A 9,124-nucleotide genomic window follows, 5' to 3' on the forward strand; every position below is an offset into this window, starting at 1 on the left:
TCTAAGTGTGACTCCATGCGCTACCTAGTTATCTCCTGAAAGACACGTAAAAACATTTTGAATCAGTATAAACTGAGTGAGTTCACAAGTTTTAGTAACTTGATAAATCGTATTGCATCATAATCCTTGATACAAATCATTCTGAAACATAATTCTGATAGCATCATTAAAACACATGCTTGGTAAAACATAGTCCTATCAACATATTCTGATAAAATCGTTCCGCGGGTTACGCGCGAACATTTCTGGGAACTGTGCTCGTCTATGCAAAGTGGCGCTGCCACTACGAGCTAAAATAAGTAATACCGTCCCGCGGGTTACGCGCGAACGTTTCAGGAAAATGTGCTCGTCCATGCAAAGTGGCGCTGCCACTACGAGCTAATCAATAATTCCGTCCCGCGGGTTACGCTGCGAACGTTTCAGGAAAATGTGCTCGTCCATGCAAAGTGGCGCTGCCACTACGAGCTAATCAATAATTCCGTCCCGCGGGTTACGCGCGGACGTTGTGCCGGAAAACAAGGCGCTCGTCCATGCAAAGAGGTGCGACCCCTACGAGCGGGCTCAAACCCATAGTACTGCCCCATGACCATACTAGGCACTCGTCCATGCAAAGAGGTGCGACCCCTACGAGTGGGTGGATCAAACCAGCAGTCCCTACCCTTAGAGTTCCAATGGTAAAGTGATCACTTACTCGAGTTCTAGCGCACATACATCGAAAACCTTAGATAACCGTTCGCATTGCTCATTATGAATATAATTTAAACACATAATCGTTTGCATAGCTTGTAAGTATACCATGATAAAACATTATTTAAGTACGTGTCCCTCGCCCGAAAACAGTTTAAAAACAGTGAAAACAGTGAAAATAGGGGCTGTGAGACTCACCTGTGGTTCTTGTTAAGGGATTAATCGAGATTCGGGTTTTCTTGGTGTTGGCCTCGGAATTGAAGGTCTAGAATACGATTAAATAACAAGAAAGTATATATATTAAGATCAAGAAATTTGGAAGGTAGATCTCAAGGTTATTTTCTCGGCTTACCTAGTTACAGGATCGGATGCTTGGGAGATGATTAGTGCAAGTTTGCAGTTCTTAAGAGAGAAGTTTGAAGTGTGTTTGGGTGATAACTTAGGTTACATATTTATAGTCAAACTCAAGGGAACACAATCCCTTGCTTTAGGGGATTGTAATCTTTTCATATCTAGGTGTAATGATGATAAAGTATGGAAATTATTATTATTTATTTAAGAGTGGAGTAGTGGATAAAAGATTTTGATTTGATTTGGTCAGGACATGCAGGTCTGGGGTTGGTGAGAATAGGGTGGCTGACAGTTGACTTTTCGTGTTACAGTGTGCTTTTTCAGATACTTTTGTTAGTGTACAGTAAAAAGTGGAAAATCTCTGAAACACGCTACTGTTTCCTTTTGGGCGGGAGTAATCTCCTTACGTCTGGAGAATAGACTAAGTGTTCCGTGCGTATCACTTTGTGCGCATAGCTTTCTGCGTGAAGGACATTTCTTTGCTGCGGGTAGGTGCGTAACCTTCTCGCAGTTAGGGACATTGAGTTTCATTTGTAGATTCTCCAGGTGGTCTTGGTATTTCAACATAGTGATCAGTCATGTTGAAGTCAATTCCATCTTGGAGCTTCAGACAAACTAGCTCTCAATGTTCCCGCCATGCGGGGAGGTTAGTTCCCTTCCGCACGCGCATAAACGATTTAGGATGCACCCGCCTTAGCATCATGCGGGATGGCCAACCCATTAGACAACATAACGTTAAGTTACATGAAAACATAAAGCCAAAACATTCGCGCATGGCGCATATAACATATGCCCACGCTGGTTCTTAACATGGCGCGCTCGCGTAGGGCGCACATAATATGCCCGCGCTGACTAACATGGCGCGCTCGCGCAGGGCGCACATAACAAATGCACGCGCTGATTCTAACATGGCGCGCTCGCGCAAGGTGCATATAACATAATTACCTAATATTTAGGTTGATTACTTGGTTTAAGGGATTGGGAATTTACCGGGTGTCACACTTCTTCTTAGAAATTAGATGATAAATGGGTTTTCTTTAATTCTTCTTTGGCATTCCATTCGTTTCTTCATTTGAGGCTTGGATATACCTGAAAATATATTTTAACATGATAAGTAGTTATTTGTACTATATTATTTTGATAGAAATTACAGTTTTTAGAGATTATTTAATACTAAAGATGTATAATTTTATATACATCAGCTATTTTGTTTCAGAAAAATTAGGGTGATATAAAAGTCGGTTTTCTTGTTGTCACACCCCAACTTAAGACGGAAATGCCAGAGCGCGAACTAATTGTTCATAGCTCTCAAGGTACTATAATGCAATAATTTAAAATGTGGCAATATCTATTCAAATAAATTAAATATTCAAATAATCCAAGACAATCTCAAATGACAAAGTATACAATCACAAAACAAAAACAAATAAATTCAAGTCTTGATAAGTTTCTTCAAACTTAATGCATCATTTAAATCTCTTTCAAACTTTGCAATCAGTTCAATCTAAAACTTACATATGCATATAAAATAGATATATATTGTCAATACAAGGTTGAGTGAGTAAAATACCAGTTAATTTAATATAATATAATATGAGAAAATGAGCAAACGGTCCTTAATGTGGTATACAATTAATCAAATGAGCAAATAAATATGTGTGGGTAAAACCATCGCCATGCGAAGTGGGCTTTGCCTACTACGACGGTCATATGATCATACTAACATGTGAATATGATGGACCTCTCCGAATGTGTTCAAATAACACAAGTTAAACAAATAGCAATTTAGGCAATTAACTGATAGGACACAATGTTAACAGTTGATAATAAGAATACTAATAGTATGTAAAAAATATAAATACGCATATGTCCCCAAAACGTTGAAAAACAAGTGAATTGAGGGAAGTGATCACTCATTTTATCAATAAGCGAAGGAATGAGTGCAATAAGAAGATATTAAACAAATGTCACACTTGTTGAGATATATCAACGGGAAAACCCTAAGTAATGTAATGACGGAAATATAACTACGGATTAATAAATGAATATATATATAATAATAATGATTTGAGATCGATTGGTATTTGAAAGTTTAAAGTACTTTATTTAAAGTTTATTATAAATAATGATTACTTATAACTTAATATTGCAAATACTAATTTTATATAAAACACAACCGTTTATAAAATACTTATAACTATTAAAGTTATAAAATATATAAATATTTATATATAAAAATACATTTGTTTAGAAAATACTTGACCAATAATTATTTTAACATGTAAAATATTAAGATATATTTATATATTTTAATTATGTATTTTATATTAAAACATTATTAAAATCTTTATTATTAAAAACCTTTACCAATTTATAACACACACACACACACATGGTTTTAACCAACGTTTAAAAAGTGACTAGTTAACTGTCGGTTTTGTAAAAATACTAATTACTTATTATATTATAATTTTTATGATATTGTTTAAATGATAAAATAAATTTAATATGATATTAACTTGATTTATTAACAATAAGTAAGTAATAAAAAATGCAAAACAGGCTGGGGTGGCTCGAACCCGCACCTCCAGCCACTCAAAGTCTTGAACGCCCACACACAAGCCAACTGGGTTGGTTGTCACTTGTTTTAAACACGATAACGTTAATTTATAAACAAAACAGATTACATCCCAAATTCATATGAACTCTAATGAAATTAATCGGCCAAATCGTTTGAATGTTTCGCCGATTGATCATGGGGTTAACTTGGCTGGGCAAATGACAAATTCAATACATGTTTATAATTACCTTAGACGATCAAGCAATGAGGTTTAATTGCTCGATAAGCAGATGCCACAAACTAGGGTCTATTCAGGTACTTGGAGGCTGTTATAACGTAATTAAAGGTAGGGTTTTTGGTCGTGGGGTATATATGAATATGTATACACGTTTTAATTGCAATACGATCGATGTCAAGTGGTATAATACCAATTGAGTTAAGACCAGTTCGTTATAATATGCAATTCGTATCAACGAGATTATGATTTCTTAATTCACATCCTCGGTGGGATTCGTATAATAAGATAAGGTATTACAAAGATTGCATAGATCAATTTCCAAGTTTATTACGAGAATTATGATACAAGCCATAATCTGGATCATGGTATTATAGCAGATTTCCCAGTTTGGTCCCTCAAGAATAGAGATGAAAACAAAAATTGGTTAAAGTATTATTTAGGGTTAAAAATGTATATAGGTCAAAGTTATTATGATATATTAAATGAGAGTTGAGTTATAATAAGAAGATTAGTGTTTGTATGAAGGATGAGAAATAATCTTATCCATTCATTTTAGACTTCAATGGTTGAGATTAAATTAGATAGAAAATCAAGTGTAAAATAAGGGTAAGGACATAATAGGGATAACACATTTGTTGACTTTCTCTATCCACATGCAAGGCACATGTCAAATTCCCCCATCATTTTAAAACGTCCATAACCTTTTTATACGATATTTTTGTTCAAAACAATTTCACCTTAATAACGGGTGTTTTTTTATCCTTTATATGAGTACAATATTACTACATAAAAATAAATTCGTGGGTTTTACAAATTGTGTTTTACCAAAATTGTGTTTTATTTTTTTATAGTATTTTTTGCATTGTGTTTTTTACATTGTGTTATTTAATTGTGTTTTTCATCGTTTTTTTTTGTCATTGTATTTTTATTTTCATAGTGTTTTTTCCATTGTGTTTACAAATTATGTTTTTTTTCATTGTGTTTTTAATAGTGTTTTCCATTGTGTTTTTTCCGGTGGCCATTTTCGGTTGATCATTTCCGGTAATTGTTTTTTCGGCGAATTTTCGGTAAATTTTTCGGTGATTTTTCTGGTGAAATTTTCCGGGGATTGTTTATTGGTGACTTTCCGACGAATTTTCCTGCGAAATTTCCGAAGTTTTTTCCGGTAAGGTGGGTGGCGGGTGGGGGTGGCGGTGGTTGTAGAAGATGAGTGAAAATTTAAGTGGATTTTTAGAATAATTGAGTTTTTGAAATTAAATTAAGTGAGTTTTCAATATTAAGGTAGTAGACTAAAATACCCATCTTCCTAGCCTTCTTAGAAAAATTAAACTTCTTATTTGAACCTTTCGCTATCAAATAAATATAATAAACAAATAACAATAAAATGATAATAATTTGATCAACATGATATTTATTGATAAAATTTCTTGAACATAAAAACGGGCCGGACAATGGATACAAAATATTAAATGAAAAATCCGAGTTGTTACATTTGTGACTTTCGATACGGTCGAAGAGGTCTACGATGGAATGGAGGTTATGATTCGTTTTAACATGGATGGTATGGTCTAATAGTGTTTTGCTTTAGCTTTTCTTGTTTTGGGTGGTCTTATTTCTCAACTTGTTACTGAGTTTTAAACCTTGTAATCTTTTTAATAATATAAGCATTGTTTTAAAAGAAAATTGAGTAGCCCATTACGCAAATAACACATTAAACATTGACAAACATGTTAATGGACTAGCTAAGGAGTAACTGAGTATTTCAATTCGGTCTAGCCTACAGTGGGAATTAAAGGTCGTGTAACTTTGTTGTTTTCATTGTTTATCTTTGTGTTGTTCCATTTTAATTTATTGTTATGGTAACTTTGTTTTGTTTATTAATATTATTATAGTTATCGTTGACTTTAAAAGAAAATATATATGAAAGTTTGTTTTTTGGCACTCGCTTAAGCTCTTGAAATCTTGAAGATGGACATGATGGCTTTCGTATACTAAGGGTGTTTGTTAACGACTACCGGGAGGAGGGGGGGAGGTTATTGCTTTAGCATATGGTTTTTTAACCAACAAGAAATAATGTGTCGAAATTTCCTACAACTTTAATTACATATGAACCTATGTTTACACATCCATTAAAGTTTTACTATATAAACTATACGAGTGTAACAATAAATACTAGCATCACACTCAATTCTAGTGTGTTGGGAAAACCTCCATTTCCCCGTATATTTTTATTACTTTGTAGTGATACGTGGGTCCACACAAACACATGATAATTTGTCGTAATTCACAATGAATTGTAAATCCATTTTACCACATACACAAACATACCATGTACTAACCCAAGACATGTACTATAATACTTTGTTTAAAGCAAAAAAGAAGAAACTTATTTTTTAAGGTTATTTTAGTTAGAATATAATATTAGGAACCGGTTGAAAAGTGTTTTTTGGTAACATGGTTTTCTTGAAATCTTTATAGCAAGCAAGCATATCTCCTCCTCCTCGTGGAGAAAAATCGGCTTTTGAGTCGTTGACTGAAGACCAAAAGAGTGTGAAGCAAAGCAACTACCGCACGCGCCCCTACATGCACACGCGCTCTCTCATGATCATCACGATCATCATGTTCTTTGTTTTGGAACCACCCATGGGTCCCACTAGCTCCACGTGTGCCTTTTTTTTTTTGTCATTTAACCCATACCGTACATGAATGAATATATATTTTACAAGATTAGGTACCCGTGTGATACATGGGTTGGATAAATTATATTATAAAAAAGTTAATGAATCTCAAGATGCACTTAAAACATCGAATAAATTACATTGAAGACAAATAGAATTACATGACAAAACTCTCTAAAAATCTTTTTATATACAACGTTCGTAGTCTTTTTTTTAAACTTGACAATCTTCATAAAAAATGAGTACTCTGAGTCCTCTTGTTTTAACTCTGGACACGCAACATATAACTGGCCATTAGCGAAAAATGGTTGTCTAAAAAATAAACCAACCCTAGAAAGTGATTGGCTTTGGCTTTGGCTTTTATTGATTGTCATTGCAAACAAACAGCAACCGAAATTTGTCTCCTTTGAAATCTGAACAGAATTTTTTTATCTGTTGGTATAAGATTTGTTCAAATATAAGTGCGGTCACCAATATTGGTTCCAGATATGACAACTTCAATAACACGATTATAAAGTCTTTTTACCTGTAGTCTTGTTCCATTACATAGGCCATTTTTTTGGTAAACATTTCTAGGGGGTGTTTGGCCTAGCTTATGTTTTTGTCTTATGCTTATATCCTTACACAAATAAGCTTTTTCAAATAAGCCAAAAAACCATCTTCAAACAAGTTTCTTCAAATTAGCCTATATAAGCTAATAAGCTTAAGCTTAAAAAGCTAAACCAAACATCAAAGTAAGCTTATTTTATATAAAAAAGCTATAAGCTTGGTTAAAAAGCTAGACCTAACAGCATGATCGGTACTCCAACTTTTAGTACTAACTTGTGATTTGACATTCCTGAAATTTTTAATCCATTTAAAACATCAGGAGAGTACATATTTTCTTGAAGCGTGTCACGAACATTTTCATCTGGACACATACTATCAGAGCTAAGGTATTCTTTCTCTTCTCCTGGAAACATGGACAACAAACGATCATTAACTTCCTCAACAACCTCATTTGTTGGTGAGTAAGGCTCTTTCACTAAAGAAATCTGGATTCCCATAGTCTATCAGGATACAAGGATATACAAAGTTAATTATTGTGAAATAGGATCACTGGTATCCTTAATAAGAAGATCGTCAGGAATATCAAAAGTCGCGTCACCATCATTTTGACCACCAAGTTTTCCCTCTCCTAGATCCAAAAGCCAATTAGCGAACTCTTTTGTTTCTTGTATTTTAGATTTGTCACTTCCAACGGTTAACCTCATGTATTTGTTAGTTTAAGTAGTTTGCAAATACCCCAAAGGTAGGATGAACACAAAGATGCATTAACAATGTCTTGCCTCGTGCCGCCTTGAACAATAGGAAGAGTTTGTCTAAAATCACCACCAAAAGCGACAACTTTTCCACCAAATGGCCTTTCACAATCCATGTTACCATTTTGACCCAACATGGTCTCTCAAGGTTCTGTCCAAAGCTTCAAACACATGTTTATGAGTCATAGGTGCCTCGTCCCATATAAATAACTTTGTTTTCTTTAATAAATGGGCAGCATCAATGTTTTTTTAATGCCACAAGATGAAACCTCAGTAAGATTTATAGAAATTCCAAACCTTGAATGTGTTGTTCTTCCTCCCAACAATAATAAAGATGCAATGTCGCTTGAAGCAACATTCAAAACTATTTCTCCTTTGGATCTTATTGAAATAAAAAGTGTCTTCCACAAAAAGGTTTTACCAGTTCCACCATAACCATAAACAAGAATACAACATTAGTTTTGTACATATTGTAAACGGTTATATGGTTACTATACACTAAAATTAACAATATCTAAAATTATAATATTTAAATAATTTATGCAGGTAAGTATAATGTGTGTTTAATATTGATGTGATGATTGATAAGGCTAACGAAGAATGTTTTAAATCTTAATTAAAATTGTATTTTAAATAATTAATTTAATTAGAAATTACATGAGTGTGCCACTTGTCAAAATATTAGGCCAACTAAGGGATTTGTGGTTCAACCAACATTTTTGTTTATTATAATAGTAGATTTGTTATTTAAAATTTTAAAAAAATGAATTGCAATTTTTATTGTAACCCCGGCATATTAGCTAACTTGACATAAGTCGTGGCCGTAAGAGAGAGATTGTTTTTAAACAATGTTAAGCATGTCTAACGTGTTGTAGGCTTAGCTGTGTGTGAAGTAGGTGACTATATTGAGAGCAAAGCAAACACTATTGATGGAATAATTGTATAAGGGGTCGAATCTTATAAATGATATCAAAGACACTCCCAAGCCACTTGGGATCCATTTGATGGGAAAACCTTACTAGGGATGAGTACATGAGGTGATTGGAACATTGAAGGCAAATCCCACATCGACTGGACCAGGAGAGATTTATGTTTCATAAGAAATGTCTTGTCATCTGGGGCGGACCAGATATCAAGTTCACAGGAATCCACTGGGCATCATTAGTTTGTAAGCAAAGATTATCATCCAGTTTTGCAAATTCTGAACCCGTGTATCTCGTGAATTCCGAGTAATTAAGTTGTATGTTGTTGACAGTGGCGCAACTTCACTAGGGCCAGAGGTCCCCCCCCCCCCCCGTTTTTTCCGCTT

Source organism: Bidens hawaiensis, unplaced genomic scaffold (genome assembly GCF_021521415.1).
Source record: "Bidens hawaiensis isolate Kalapana, Puna unplaced genomic scaffold, B.hawaiensis_p1.1 tig00041199_1, whole genome shotgun sequence".
Classification (NCBI taxonomy): domain Eukaryota; kingdom Viridiplantae; phylum Streptophyta; class Magnoliopsida; order Asterales; family Asteraceae; genus Bidens; species Bidens hawaiensis.